The 15483-nt window shown below is 38.6% G+C and overlaps 1 long non-coding RNA gene across 2 annotated transcripts in view; it reads left to right on the forward strand.

Annotated features, from left to right (window-relative positions):
• LOC142047907 (uncharacterized) overlaps positions 1–12761 on the forward strand; it is a 183406-nt gene extending 170645 nt beyond the window's left edge. For both annotated transcript variants that reach the window (XR_012657226.1, XR_012657225.1), the window contains one exon: positions 12681–12761. This is a non-coding gene — a long non-coding RNA (uncharacterized LOC142047907). The remainder of the gene's footprint in view (positions 1–12680) is intronic.
• The last annotated feature ends 2722 nt before the right edge of the window (positions 12762–15483 follow it).

Genomic DNA, 15483 nt, shown 5'->3' on the forward strand with positions numbered 1-15483 from the left:
GTTATCTCTAGCTTGCTTGCTAGCACATATATACCTGCCCCTGGAAATTTCCACTACATTCATCTGACGAAGTGGGTATTCACCCACGAAAGCTCATGATCCAAAACGTTTGTTAGTCTATAAGGTGCCACAGGACTCTCTGCTGCATGAACAACAAAGATGTTATCAAGAAAGATTTAGGGACAAATCCAGATTCAACCTTAATCCTTCCATAGAGGTACCTTAGGAAACATACCCATGGGTATTTTCCAGTGCCCATCTATTGTGTATCCCTGAACAACCTAACTATCACAACCTTCTGGAAAATAAAGGACATAGTTGTGACTTAATTTTATCTGAATGCAAGGATGCGTGAGATCAAAACCCTTATGGAAACATCCCATGAAATTTAATAGAGGTGGAACCAGTTATATTCTATAGAAGAAAATACTCTAAGACACTAAATAATAGTGTTACAGTCTTTCAATGGGATTTTTAACCATCCTATAGAATTCTGTAGCTGGGATATGATTGTCTATTAAATTTCATAGGATAGTTCAAAGCATCATTTAGAAAAGAGTTCATCTGTTGGATTCTTCCATTCTGGCGGCAGGCGGGAGGAGAGAGAAGGGGTTAGGGTTGAACTCATGTTTCCTGGGTCCCAGAAAAGCACACTAAAAATTCAACTATCCTTCCTCTTGGCATTATTAACCAGTAATTTTTTTATTATCCATACCCAGACCCCCATATTTTAGTTTCCCCATTGATTTTGTAATGAATATGACAACTAATAGGTATGAAATGTTATCAGGAGTAGAGCTGGGCAAATAATGGATTTTTCTGGTTCACTGGCAATTACAAAACAAAATCTGAAAAAAACTCATTTGGATCAAATTGAAAAGGAAATTTTCTACAACTTGAAAACGTGAAACATTTCTCTTGGGTAGATTGGAACAATGTATTTGATCTGAAATGAAACCTCTCATTTTAAGCATTTTTTAACTTTCTATATTTTTAAAATAAAAGGACATTTTAAAACAAAAAAGTTGTTTTGATTTAAAAAAAAATATTTCTTCTGAAAATGTCAAAGGTAAACATTTCAAAGTTGGGGGATTGTTTTAGAATTTTTTTCTCAACCGAAACAATTCCACAAAATTGACATGAATTTGCAAAATATTATGATGTTGCCAAATCTTCCTTCTCCTTCACCACCACTCAAAAAAAAAATGCCTCTGTCCAAAAATTTCACTCAAGAGCAACGTTATCAACATAACACTAGATCCAATAGGCCTGATTCACAGCTGTTGTCTATGCACAATTTAGTTGCATAAATTTGGAGCAACTAACATCCTAGTCTGATATTCACTTCATGTCAAGAAGATGGTTGTGTAACATGATTTTACGTATTTCACTGTTCATTGGAAATGTGGCAAAGCTCAGCAAGATTCTCAAAAGCTGGGACTAGTTTCTTTGTATACAATTAACAGCCCAATAAAGCACACCTAATTGTAAGGAAGGTCAAACTCTCATCAAAGTGCTGACCCTAAAACATTTTGTTGTTGCTTTAACAGTTAAAGGGGTGAGGGGGGAATCTATCCTGTAATGGGGGAAACAGTACCAAGAAATATTCAATCAATTATCTCTGGGCACTGATAGTACAGAGTGCCGTTCTGTTCATTTCAGAGCTTCTTAATTAATCCAAAGGAGTTAGAACCTTGTGGCATTCTTAAACAGCTGTTTAAGGGTGTTTTGAGAAATGTGTTGATTGGTACTAGTCAGACATCCAAACAATAAAAGTATCTGATCTCCAAGAACAGAGACAGTGCTATTAGTGAAAGAGAGGAATTTGGGCAGCATGCTGTTCTTTTCTCTCCACTCTACTATATCATATGCTACCTTTTCAAAGACTTCTTTTATGAGATCATATTTGGACAATGCAAGAATACTCAGGTATCAACACCTGCATTTTAGTTTCCAGTATATGTTGGTGCCAGGTGGAAAGAGAGTGGGAGTTTGAGTCCTTGCAACAACCTTTTTAACTGGATCTTGAGAGAGAGAGAGTCAACATTACTTCAGCACAGCGGGGAAGAAGGGATAAAAGATCTGCAAATGAATTCATTGTGACAATCTTTGTGAAGAATCTCAGTGTTTGATCTTTTTAAAAGATTTCATAATTCTTCTGATAGATTAAAGAATGAACAGAGAGGGAGGAAGTTTAACTTTCTTGCCACAATTCCATCAAACTAGTAAATATATTTTAAAAAAGTAAGTGGATATCTATATTTAGCAAGCTCCTTTTTTTGTACAGGATGCATATCAAGTTATATTGAGAGCATGAGGAAAACATTCAGTAATGTGACCCTTTAGAACAAAGGTTTTAGACAAAGATCTAATGAGCTGTTGTCCAATGGGAAATTGATCTCTTAAGCAAAGTAATTCATTGTTTGGAAATCTGTATTTCCACCCTCTAGGTATTTATGAAATCAAGTGTGTCATTTTAGGGCCAGATCCTGAGCCCTGGTAAATCGATTTTATGCTGTCCTAATTCTGCGTAGGCTCTGTACCACACCCATCATTCTGATATCTGAGCACCTAATTCAGCATCTGGAGATTCCCAGGGGGGATAAAGGTGGTGAAGCCAGCTTTGCACTACTTGTTCCTATCTGCTCCAGAATAGAGAGAGCACTTTAGCTGCCGTGGTGCATCATGTATGCCAAGCATGGCTCCATAGAGACAACTAAACTTTGGATGGCTAGATAATTTCAACAAAAAAGAAATTCTGATGAAAATTTGCAGGGGAGTAATGAAAATTTTCACCAATTCCCCTGAGCCCCCACTTTCTAACGAATGCTAAGAAGAATCTTTATTAACAATGAGGGCGTACTGGCACTATGGCCTGCATTATGCAGCATATAGGACTAGATAATCATTATGGTCCCTTTTTGGCTTTAAAATGTATGCATTTATGGTCCTGTTATTGGGGCTAGCCTGGATGCAGAAACTCGTGTCTGGGATGTTGAGTCTCCTACTTACAACTTTTGAAGATAATATATAAAAATAAAATTTTAAGGCTTTTCCTTTTCATGGAAATGCCTGAGAGGTTAGTTTTGTGAAATGAAATGTTCCCTCTTTAGCTTGAGCTTACCACATACAAATTCATAGAGCATGCTAGTCAAAAGAAATCCAATGACCAGCCTTAAAAAGAAAAATGTTATGACTAGTAACAGCTGCTAAATGAGTAACTAGACCGGAGTACAATGGATTTATAATCATTTCCTCATCAAAATGCTGAGCAGCCTTCAGATGATAAGACCTTGGGGTCTTGTAGAATGAGCTAAGAACTCATCTGGAGCAGACCTGAACAGGATGGGCATTCACTAAGGGCACTGCTTTCAAAAGGCCCCACATAATGAAGATTAATTAGGGTCTCTCCACCTATCAAAAGTAAAACACACGTTCAAGACCACACATTTCCTCCCACCCGCGGGGAAGTTCCATTGAAAGCCAAGAAGATAAGCAAGTACTAGAACCAAAAGGAGAGCCAGTTGCCCTATACGGTGACATTTAAAAACATACTTAGCACATGCACAAACAGTGTATAGAAAGTGTGAGACAGAAGTGTACAGTGTCTACTCCTTCCCCAGCAAAAGTCCAGGATATCCACCAAAAAAAGACTCAGTTCTTCAGCTTTGATTGAGGAGATGAGCTAGCTGGACACCGGTTTTGCTACTGTAATCTGCCTTTTTTGTTCATGGCTTCTGAATCACTGAAAAGGGTTTGGTGTGCAATTCAAACTCAGTGCTTGAGATAACTTTACCTGGTTTTTTGCAACTAGGTTGTGATTCTGATCTCACTTAAAATGGTGTAAAACCAACTTAAGGCTCCAATTCAACATGTGCTTAAATCTGTTGATTTCAAAATGGGACTAAAACATACGCTTAAAAACATGCTAAGCGGGTTTACTGAATCAGGGCTTTATGTGCATTGAACTTAATGGAGTTTATACTATTGCAAAAACAGTAGAAGGGTTCAATCCTGCAAGATGTGTGGGAAGTGCAGATTCTTGTCAAAAACAATAGGCATTAAGAGGGCTCAGCACTTGTCAGTAGTTGCTAGCAGCACATGGCAGACACAGGCCATAAATGAGAGAAGAATCAGATCCCTATTCCCGACAGATGTATACCCAGCGTCTTTGGGAGCACAAAATTGATTCAAGGTTGGATTTTCAGAGCTGTCCACTGCTCCCATTGACTTGAGTTAGCGTTGAGTGCTCAGCGCAATGGACAGTCAGACCTATGACTTCTTAAACAAAGAATTAAAACCGTATGAAAAACAAAATTTAATAAACCGGATAATGTTTCCTTAAAAATGCCCAACATTCACACGATGCAAAATTTTAAGTAGACCGCACATCCAGGAAACACATGTAGTTCTCGCACAATAGCTACTTATGAATAAGATCATACTTGTATTTGCATTAGCACGGCTGGCTTCTCCAACCAGTTTTACATAATCTCCTTTTCAATGGCTAAGGGTGTCATTTCCCCTTCATTTCATAGAATCGTGCTTTGAAAACGCAGGGAGGAAGTGTTTAAAGAAAGTCCGCATTTTATGAAAAGGAAAATTGCTGGTGTTCCTTTGTGTGTCTCAGTAGGATTTGGATAGATTACTCATACTTAAAAAGGAAGGGAGCTTTTGCTTTCTTTTCTCATTTTTTAAAAAGCTTGCATTAACATGCTGTATTGACATATTACAAAATCCAAAGAATGTTGGAGAACAAATCAACCATGACTTTGTCCACAGGTTGCAACAGAGTCTGAAAACATCATCACCTTCTGAAATAAAATTGTCACGTTTAGGAAGCAAACAACTTCTGTAAGAACTGCAGCTTAACATATTAGATTGCAATAACCGCCCTCTCTTGGCTTAAAAATTTACTATATTTATTTTTTCTCTCTTTTTGATCCAATAAACCTAGTATGAATACAGCACATTGTAGCAATTTTCATAAATCAAGCAGTAGCAATAGATTTTGATACTAAATTGTATTACTCTAAGAATGTAAGGCATGCAAAGCACTAAGAACTAACGTTTCCATTGATTGACTGGAAGCCAGTACTTTAGCGGCAGGCATGCCAGAGATAAATAATTCTCTACCACGTTTCTGGTGGCTCTGATGTCAAAACACCACCTGTGAGTAACACACAACTCTTTCAAAGTTCGAAGTCTTAGCATCGCAAGTGTTACTACTGGTCAGTTGCTATCAGGTCATTGCTTTGGATGTCCTTCAGTAAAAAGAATCCATATGGAAGTGTACTGTGCTGCTCTACTGTTGTTACAGGTTATTACTTGACGTAGATTTTTTACAGCAGTTTTCTGTATTTCATGGTATCACTTTTAGACAATTTTCATCCCGCTCTGCATTTTAGTATGTTTGTACAGCACCTGGCACAATAGGACCCTGATCCTTCTCTAAGGCTAGTGGTGCCTAGAAGCCTTAGTCAAGAATGAGGGTAAAATTCAGTTAGGCACTTAAATTCATATTTAGAGACCAAAATAATCTTGATCTGATTTTCAGTGGTTCTTAGTAGCTGTAACTTTAAATAGAGCTGAGGATGATCAGCACTGCTGAAGACTGGGTTGAACTGAATGTTGCCCTTGATTCAGGACAGCATCTGTGTTTAAACACTTAGCATGTGTTTAAGTGCTTTCCAGAATTGGGCGGGGCGGGGCTTGGTCCCAAAGTTTAGGCATTCAGCTTTAGATTCAAGATTCTAAAACTGAATGGGCAGGTTATCCCATAATTGCAGGCTTCCTTGTATCTTCCTCTAAAGGAGCTGTTGCTGGCTATGCTGAGACAATGCTAGATGGAATATTGGTCAGACCCAGTATGGCAATTCCTGTTTCTATTTTGGTCAATATTCTTAACCAGGTTCCAAATTACGCTGTATAGGAATTACAGCCCTGTTTGATTGGACCCTTTTGGAAATGCAAATACTGAAAAATCTGTCCTGTATATTGTAAAGCGGCTATGTCTAGCATAGAAACCAAGAGGAGCAACTTGAAGGTGGATGGAAGAAGAATGTAACACACTGATGGTAAACTAATGGATGATATTAGTAGAAGATTTGGCTGGATATAATCAAATAAAAGCTGTTGAACACACACTGGAAAATGGCAAGCTTGGTAGCAATAGGGTAGAGATGAAAGGGGCTCAAAGAATTCATGTAAGGAGAAGTAAAGTGTAAATTAGTAAGGAACGGGATTCTTTGTTCATAAAAAAGCCCCTACATGAGCATTGTTGAATGCTGAAAGTCTGTAGCCCTAGATATATTAAGGGTAGTTGAATGTTAAAGTGTCTAGACAGTTGGAGTTTTCTCTGGTTGGTACTGTGAAGGCTAAAGTGGCTGATGAGATATTCATAGAAAACGTTACTAAACAAGATGCTTTATCATTTCCAAAGTAAGAATGAAATGAAAGTCTGGAGGAGAGTGGTGCGAAATGGAGATGCAGGCAAAAAAAAGTCAAGAGGTGAGTCGACTGCAGTGTGTGTACAATGTAAAAACTCATCTTAAGCTTCATGTCAAGTGTAGGAATTCAAAAACAGAAAAGAAAAAAAAAAGTGAGCACCTAAAATCTGCTTAAGATTCACTCTGACACATTGTGGCAGATGGAGATGAAATCTTAAGAGAGACAAGGGAGGTGAAAATAATAAAGAGCAATCTTCACAATGTTGGTACCATACAAGTCATAAGAATATCATAGCCATTGGTGGAGAGCAACAAATGAGACCTTTAGATATATTAGCCTTTTGAGACATGGCCCATGTCTTGTCTACAAAGTATCTACTGGTAGCACACTTTTGGTGTTCACCCCATTAGCATTTAGTGTTAGTTTCATTAGCTGGCAGCTGTAGTAGACTTTTATCCTCTTTGGACCAGCCACTAGAAAGGAACAAACCCACCTTGTGCAAAGATGTTACATGTAATGTAGACTTGCTGACCTATTTGTAAACCATGAGCAGAGGAGATGGGTAAGGATGGAGAGGTGAGAATTGTCTTGTGGCACCATCCCTCTCGGCTCCTTCTAGAGAAGGATTTACAATTGTTTTAGGAAGAGATTGTATATAAAAATATAGTGAAATAGAGCTGAAGGAGAAAGCAGGTTAAGGGAAATGACTCACAATGTTGAAAACAAGCTACACAACAAATTGAGCCAGTTTTTGCAGTGCTTCAAGATGTAGCTCCCCTGGCTGGTGCTTTGGAGAAGAGGTTTTAGGAGGACATGCTGAATGGTGACATTGTAGATAGGCTCCAATGCAGCAGAACATTTTAAGTCAATAGTACGACACTTGTGTTACACACATAGTTATGTGCTTTCCTTGATCAGGGCCAAAGGTAAGAGAATTCTGGGCCTGGCTCTGACTGACTGGCTATGTGATGTCAGGCAAGTCATATCCCATCTTTGTGTCTGTTTCTCCTCCCATCTTTTGTTTGGCCTGTCTATTTAAATTGCAAGCTAATTGAAGCAGTCTGTACAGTACCTAGCAGAATGGGTCCCAGATCACAGCTGTTCTCACATAAATAATAATGAGTAATACCCTCTAAGTTCTTTCTCCAGGCTAACTCTGCACAGTCTGACCCAGAGATTGCTGATAGCTCCTCTTTAAGCTGCAGAATGGAAAGGAAGCGTCTGATATTCTCTGGTGGATCTTAGCAAGGACTGAGGCAGCCTGAACTCTGCCAACCTTAATCACACAGTCAACCTCCTAGAAGTTTTTGTTTGCCTCCTGTTGCGCTGGAGAAGAGGGGGGAGAGGAGGTAGAGGAACCAGCTTGCAGTTGCTCAGCTCCACTCGTAGTATTGCATCTCACCCGAGTACGTCCAATCCTGCCAGCCAGAAATGGCAGGAGGAGGAAGGCCACTGAATCAAAAGGAAGCTGGGATCAAAGGGAGGATGGGACACTGTGAGCAGTGCTAGATGACCTTCCTTCAGCAAAAAACATATTGGATGGAGTTATGTTCACTGATTATCTGGGAACAGACTTTGATTTTTACTGATTTTGTTTCTTATCTTCAATTATTCAGCAAGTGGTTTATGCTAATCGCAGCCACTTTGGCTTTGAATGGTTGCTGCTTCTACTAGATCAGGCTGCCCAGGTAAGATAGGTTGTCCTCTGACTCTCTTCCCCTGGTTTGTGCAGTGTGCTGGGGGGAGCTAGGTGTCCAGAAGCCTACAGTGAGGCAGCAGTGCCTAAGTCCAGAGGCAGAAACTTAGGCCCCTATAGAGTTAGGCAGAAATTGAACAGGAGTTTTGTGGATTTCAGTGGAGCTTAAAACTGGGACTTCAGTGCCTAAGTACCTTTGTGGATCTGCTAAGTGCTCCTGAATAGAAGCTGACAGTGGTCAGCACCTTGTGGGATCAGACTCTGTTTGCACTATCTTGAACTTAAGTCACATGGTGGTGTTTCTGCTTCCTGACTGGGTAACTCTTGACGTTTCAGGTTAGTCACATGAACACTTCTGCCACAAACACTCAGGCAAATAGACTAGTCCTGGGCCCCTCTCCTCCTGCCCCAACTTTGTAGCCTCTGAGAATACAGCATGTTTGTAGAAAAAGAGACACTGTTCAAGGAACTACAGCCTCCAGCCATTCCCCAGCTGCTAGAATGTCCCAAGGGGGCCACAGTCCTAAAAGAGAGTAGCCTCCTTTGCACCCTCTCCCATCCCTGAGCTGGACCAGGTACAACAAGGCCAATCCTCAGGATGTGAATCTTAATGTAGACAGAGTCTGTGCTTTCCAGCTGATCTTTCTCCGCAGACAGGTCATTGGTTGTGAGTTCCATGGGAATCATTAGGGTGTGAGCATTTCTCTCAGAGAGGCCCCAGACAACACACACGCATGTTGCCCTGAGCTCATGGAAAAATACTGAATAAACACAATGGTCTACTCACAAGGCTATCTTTTCTTCAGTGTTCTGGGCATTACTCATCTCTTGTCATCGCTGCGTAGTGGCAGAATCACCCTAAAAGATTAACATATGACAACCATTTCTCTTGAATTATCAAAGGGAGATGTGTTCAGAATCGGGTCTAACACTTTTAGAATTCCTTCCAGTCAGTGAAGGTGCTGTGGCCTAAATTATTAACAGTGAGAGTAATTAACTATCGGAACAGCTTATCCATGGTTGCGTTGGATTCTCTATCACTGGCAACTTTTAAATCAAAATTGGAAGCTTTTCTAAAAGATCTGCTCTCGTTCAAACCAGAATTATTTTGGGGAAGATCTGGGTTCTGTGTCATGTAGGGAGTCAGACTAAATAATCAGTGGTCCCTTCTGGTCTTTGGTATCTATGAATCAGTGTAGATACTGATATGTTTCGGTTTTCTTCATCATTGACTTTGACTTTATAGTCACTACTGGGATGTTGACAGAAACCTAAAACACAACCTAAGCTTTGACTCTGAATCTGGAAAATTCTAGACATTTTTTTAATTAAAGTACCAATTTGTCACTTAAGAAGTGCGATAGCATTCTATAGTGTAGGATAAATTAAATATTTACTGGTAAAACATACAAAGTATGAAGAATGTCCAAACAGAATATAATTTATAGCCTGAGCTTGGTATTGAATGTTCCTGCAAGGATCTGAATACAAATGTAACACGTACAGACAGAAAATATTAGCTCTTTGGTGCCAGAAAGACAACAAACTTAACATGCAGTGAATAGCTCACACAACTTACTGCAAATTTTGCAATGGATTTGCTTTGGCTGCTTCTGTGACTCTTTTGTCTTAGTTTTTCTGTGACTATTCACACTGATTATGTTTTACTGGCAAAAATGTTCAGGGAAAACAGAATGTCAAGGTTGCATATGCAATTGTTTACAACAACCAAATTTTAAAACACACTCGTTAAAGTATTCTCAGCAGACATGCTTGTGTAAAGCCCATACTGCACTGCGTAATCAGTGGGATTTGAACCCAGGACCACTTACATTTTGGAGTAACTCCATTAACTGCCATTGGTGGTAGGCTGTTATCCCCTCCGTAAACCAGCCACTTTACGGGGACTCGTAAAGAGTGTTACACACCTGCATGTTCATCCAGTAAGAGGACAGAAACAATACCATATAGCTTATTTTAGCAACTGAATGACGAGCCTGAAATTTGGAGTATTCAAAATCCTCAGAGTAAAACAACAGATATTGAACAGGGTTGTCAATCGCTGTTACCTCATGCAATGAACTCAAAAACATTCATCACGATTAATCGCACCCTTGAATACCAATTGAAATTTATTAAACATTTTGGGAGGTTTTTCTACATTTTCAAATATATTGATTTCTATTACAACACAGAATACAAACTGTACAGTGCTCACTTTATATGATTATTTTTATTACAAATACTTGCACTGTAAAAATAAAACAAAAGAAATAGTATTTTTCAATTTACCTCATATAAGTACTGTACTGCAATTTCTTTATCGTGAAAGTGTAACTTAAAAAGTCAGACTTTTTTGTTACATAACTGCACACACAAAAAATGTAAAACTTTAGAACCTACAAATCTACTCAGTACTACTGCTTGTTCGGCTAATCGCTAAGACAAACAAGTTTGTTTACATTTATGGCAAATACTGCTGCCTGCTTCTTATTTACGATGTCACCTGAAAGTGAGAACAGGCATTTGCATGGCACTTTTGTAGCTGGTGTTGCAAGGTATTTACGTGCCAGATAAGCTAAACATTCGTATGCCCCTTCGTGCTTTGGCCATCATTCCAGAGGACATACTTCCAGGCTGATGATGCTCGCTTGAAAAAAAAAATGTGAATTAAATTTGTGGGTGAACTCCTTGGGGGAGAATTGTATGTCTCCTGTTGCGTTTTACCCATTTTCTGCCATATATTTCACATTATAGCAGTTTCAGATGATGACCCGGCACATGTTTGTTTTAGGAACCCTTTCACAGCAGATTTGACAAAACACAAAGACTGTCCCATTGTGATATTTCTAAAAATAGCTACAGCACTTGACCCAAGGTTTAGGAATCTGAAGTGCCATCCAAAATCTGAGAGGGACGAGGTGTGGAGCGTGCTTTCAGAAGTCTTAAAAGAGCAACATTCAGATGCGGAAGCTACAGAAACCGAACCACCAAAAGAGAGAATCAACCTTCTGCTGGTGGCATCCGACTCAGATGAAGAAGATGAACGTGCCTTGGTCCACTCTGCTTTGGATCATTATCAGGCAGAACCCATCAGCATGGACACACGTCCTCTGGAATGGTGGCTGAAGCACGAAGGGACATACAACCGTTTAGCTTATCTGGCACATAAATACCTTGCGATGTCAGCTAATCAGTGCCATGCAAATGCCTGTTCTCACTTTCAGGTGACATTGTAAACAAGAAACATGCAGCATTATCTTCTGCAAATGTAAACAAACTTGTTTGTCTAAGTGATTGCCTGAACAAGAAATAGGACTGATTGGACTTTGTTTTATTTTTGAGTGCAGTTATTTTTGTACACAATTCTACATTTGTAAGTTCAACTTTCATGATAAAGAGATTGCACCACAGTACTTGTATTAGGTGAATTGAAAAAATACTATTTCTTGTTTTTTATAGTGCAAATATTTATAATAAATATAAAGTGAGCACTGTACACTTTTTGTGTTGCAATTTAAATCAATATATTTGAAAATGTAGAAAACATCTAAAAATTTAAATAAATGGTATTCTATTATTGTTTAACAGTGCAATTGATCTCAATTAATTTTTTATTACATTATTAATTGTGATTATTTTTTAATCACTTGACAGCCGTAATATTAAATAAATGTATTGAAATAAAAAGCATTAAAGGAAGAGAAAAATTTTCTCATGAAGCAATTGTTTTGCTTTATTTGTTCACCTCCAGTGATGATCCTCTCTAGATTGAGTGATGTTTATGGTTTAATAAGGTATATCCAACCTACAAAATTTAGCTTCCTTGGAATGTCAGATTAAGACAGTGATCTTGCCAAGACTTGCATCCAGGCTTCACTTCAAGCACAGCATCCAGTTCTGCTGTATATACTTTTTTAAAGATATTGAAAAACTGGAGAGGATGCACAGAAGAGAGAGAGAAATTATATGAGGTCTGGAAAAAATGCCTTGCAGTGAGAGACTTAAGAAACTCACGCAGTTTATCTTATCAAAAAGAACACTGAGGGTGACTTGATTACAATGTTTAACCTAGCTAAGAAAGCCATAACAAGAACCAGTGGCTGGAAGTTAAAGCCAGAAAAACTCAAGTTAGAAAAAAGTTTCACTTAGTTTAAAAAAAAAAAAAAATGACCATGATTAACCATTGGCCCAAACTACCAATTAAAGTGGTGGAATCTCCATCTCTTCATGATTAGATTCCTTTCTGGAATGTGTGCTCTTTAGTCAAACACCAGTTACTTGACTCAGTACAGGGGGTAACTGAGTGACAGTCTATGGTCTGTGTTATACAGGACTAGATGAATCTAATGGGTCCTTCTGTCTTTAAAATGTATGAATCATGTGGATAGTTCTGTTAAAGGTGATGGGGCTACTCCTTTGTTTAAAGTCATGCATATGCATGTTTTCGCAAGTTCAAGGTCTAAATTAGTAGTAACTTTTCTCTAGTCTTGCTTAACATTTTAGTACATTTAATATAAATGGTTCTGTTTAGGATACAAATTTTACACCCAAGGGACCTGTTACATCCCTGTGCACATGGGACTCCCAGTGGAGATTAGACCTTCTGCAAGGACTGCAGGTAAGGTTTTGTTTTTTGACACCAACACATGCGAACTTATTCCACTATGAGTCTTCAACATCATGGAAATCTTAACTTCAGTCTTCAAGGTGACTGAATTAGAGTTAGATGTGAGAGCACTGGGACATTGCAAAAGCTTCAATAGTTACATTCTGGGCTAGATCCTCGGCCGATATAAATCAATATGTCTGCATTGATATACATGAAGTGATGCTAACTTGCACCAACAGAGGAAACTTCTGATTGCAGGCAGCCTTGTTTCTATTTCATTTGAGCTCTTGCTGTGAGAAGCTAGTTATCTGACATTGGACTTGGTCAACTGGAGGGCTGTGTGTACCTATCTTAGGTACCATTAATGACCCCTATTATAACATCACTTGAACACATCAGAATCTTTAATGTATTTATTCTCATAACCCCACTGTGAGGTAAGGATGTGCTGTTCTCCTTTTGCAGATAGGGGACTGAGGCACAGAGCACCTGGAAGGGGCTTGGTTAGGGTCCCACAAGAAATCAGCGGTGATCAGGGTATTAAAACTCAGTCTCTGGACTCTCCCAGGCTAGCATCCTAACCACGGGATTCATCTTGCTTTAGTTTGTAGCTGATGAACCATGAACCAAGAGGAGTCAGTACTTGCAATGGATAGCTAGTGGGCTGGTCATGCAGTGGAGGTGGTGGATTTCATAATCGTCAAATAATAAGAGGAGCGCCTATGTGCATATTCAAGTCCGATGTAACCCTTATTTTAAGGGCTTAGATGGGATTTAAGAGCTCCAACTGTTGGCTCTCTGCACAGGAGTGCATTTCACCTATAGTGCTTTACTCCAACGTGCTGTGCAACCATACAGCTCGTCAGTGCAATTCTGATTTTCATTAGACATGTTTGTCCAACCACATCAGCTCGTCTTTCTTAAAAGAAGATCTGCAAGTCTGCTTTCTGCCCGGTGCCCATTGCATTGTATTTGCTCAAACTGCAGTTGCATGCACTTACGCAATAAAACATTTACAGCTGCTCTAGAATTGTTGAAGTAGGCAACTTGCTGCTTTCCTCATTTGTTTTACCATTTGGAGACCGAATTTCATGAGGTGTGAAGGAATGTAGGACCATACTTTGTACTATTCTTTCCTCCCCACAAATCCCAGTAACTCTGACTTTTACTTAATGTATTGACCTTACTATATAACATGCACAGATGGATACATGAAGATTCTACTGACATAGGTCCAATTCAAAATCCAGAGGTTTTATCATTTTTGCTATTATTCTGTATTGCTATGTTGGTTTCTTAGTAGCCAGCTTTGTATTCACACCACAAACAGCTGGTCCCATTTGGTGATGCTTTCCTGTAAAGGGCACAGTTACCATTAAATTACTCTTTACTGCCACATGAAGGATTGTGATTCAGTAGGTGGCTGTTTGCATTGGCGCAGTCATATGAAGTGCTATTTTTCTGTTGAAACTAAGATCTTGACCACTTTTGTGCCACAATACTTGTCATAATAAGGCTATACAAATCTAATAATAAAAAATATTTGTGTTTCTCTACTGCCTTCCATTGTAGGACTGCAAAACATATTTCAAACATCAAAGAACTAAGCTTCAACCCCTCGGTCCCCCCATGTATTGTTGTTCCCATTTTACAGATGGGGAAACTGAAGCATAGAGAGTGAAGAGACTAGTATGGGGTTGAACAATCAAGCTAGTGGGGGAGCTGGGAGTAGAATCCAAATCTCTTGATTCAGTGATCCTTTGCTAACTACAAGACTTATCTCTGGTCTGCTTTCTGTTATAGCTTTGCAAGTTTTCCATGTTGGAATCCTATACTTAAAGCGTGAAATAAACCTCAGGGCCTGATGCTCCATTACTTTGTCACTTGTGTTATCAGGAGAGAGAATTTTTAAGAAGTGCGTTCTGAAATATTTCTAAATATTGAAGTTGTTTCTATTTCACAGGATTCAGAACAGACCCATTTTCCATCTTTCATTCAATTTTTTGTAATATATTTACGAAGTTTTTTATTAAAATAATTTTCTGAATTTTCCATTTACTAAAAACAAGAGAGAGAGCTTTTCTCCAAATGAAAATGTCCAATAGCCCATGCTATCTTGAGCAAGAGTTTGATAAAAATTGCTGTTTAAATATTTGTTTAAAAATAACATGGGAAATGTTGTGGAGAAACGAGTAATTGTAATTAATGTTGGCATATTTTTATGCAATATTTAGTTTTTTCAGAGAAGGCTGTTTGATGGGGGAAAACTTTTTTCGTTTGAAAAAGTTCAACCAGGTCTAGCTGCCATGTACACATGTGCAAAGTGGATGTAATATGCTATCAGTGCAGAATTCTCTATGCACTCTCACCATTAGTAGACTTTTACCTTCCCTTTGCATTGCTATAAATAACTACCCAAGGTTCAAAGTAGTGAAGAATCAGGGCCACTATTTTTACCGTCTGAGAAAAGGAACCTTGGTTCTTCCTACATTTCCATGTTTGCCACAACTTCTTTAGAGAATGAAGCTTGAATTTTGATGCCAGCTTCATAAATTGCTTTTGATCTTGCATTTAATGTGCAGACAATGAAAACAATAAAAAGTGCATTTAAAAACAAACATTTTTCTAATGCAGGAGCAGCATTAAAATTATACAAACTGCTTTTGTGGGCAGAATTTTACAGAATTCCTATGAGGTTTCTCTTAACAACAACAATGCAATAAAA

This window comes from Chelonoidis abingdonii, chromosome 18 (assembly GCF_003597395.2).
Source record: "Chelonoidis abingdonii isolate Lonesome George chromosome 18, CheloAbing_2.0, whole genome shotgun sequence".
In the NCBI taxonomy this organism is placed as follows: Eukaryota; Metazoa; Chordata; order Testudines; family Testudinidae; genus Chelonoidis; species Chelonoidis abingdonii.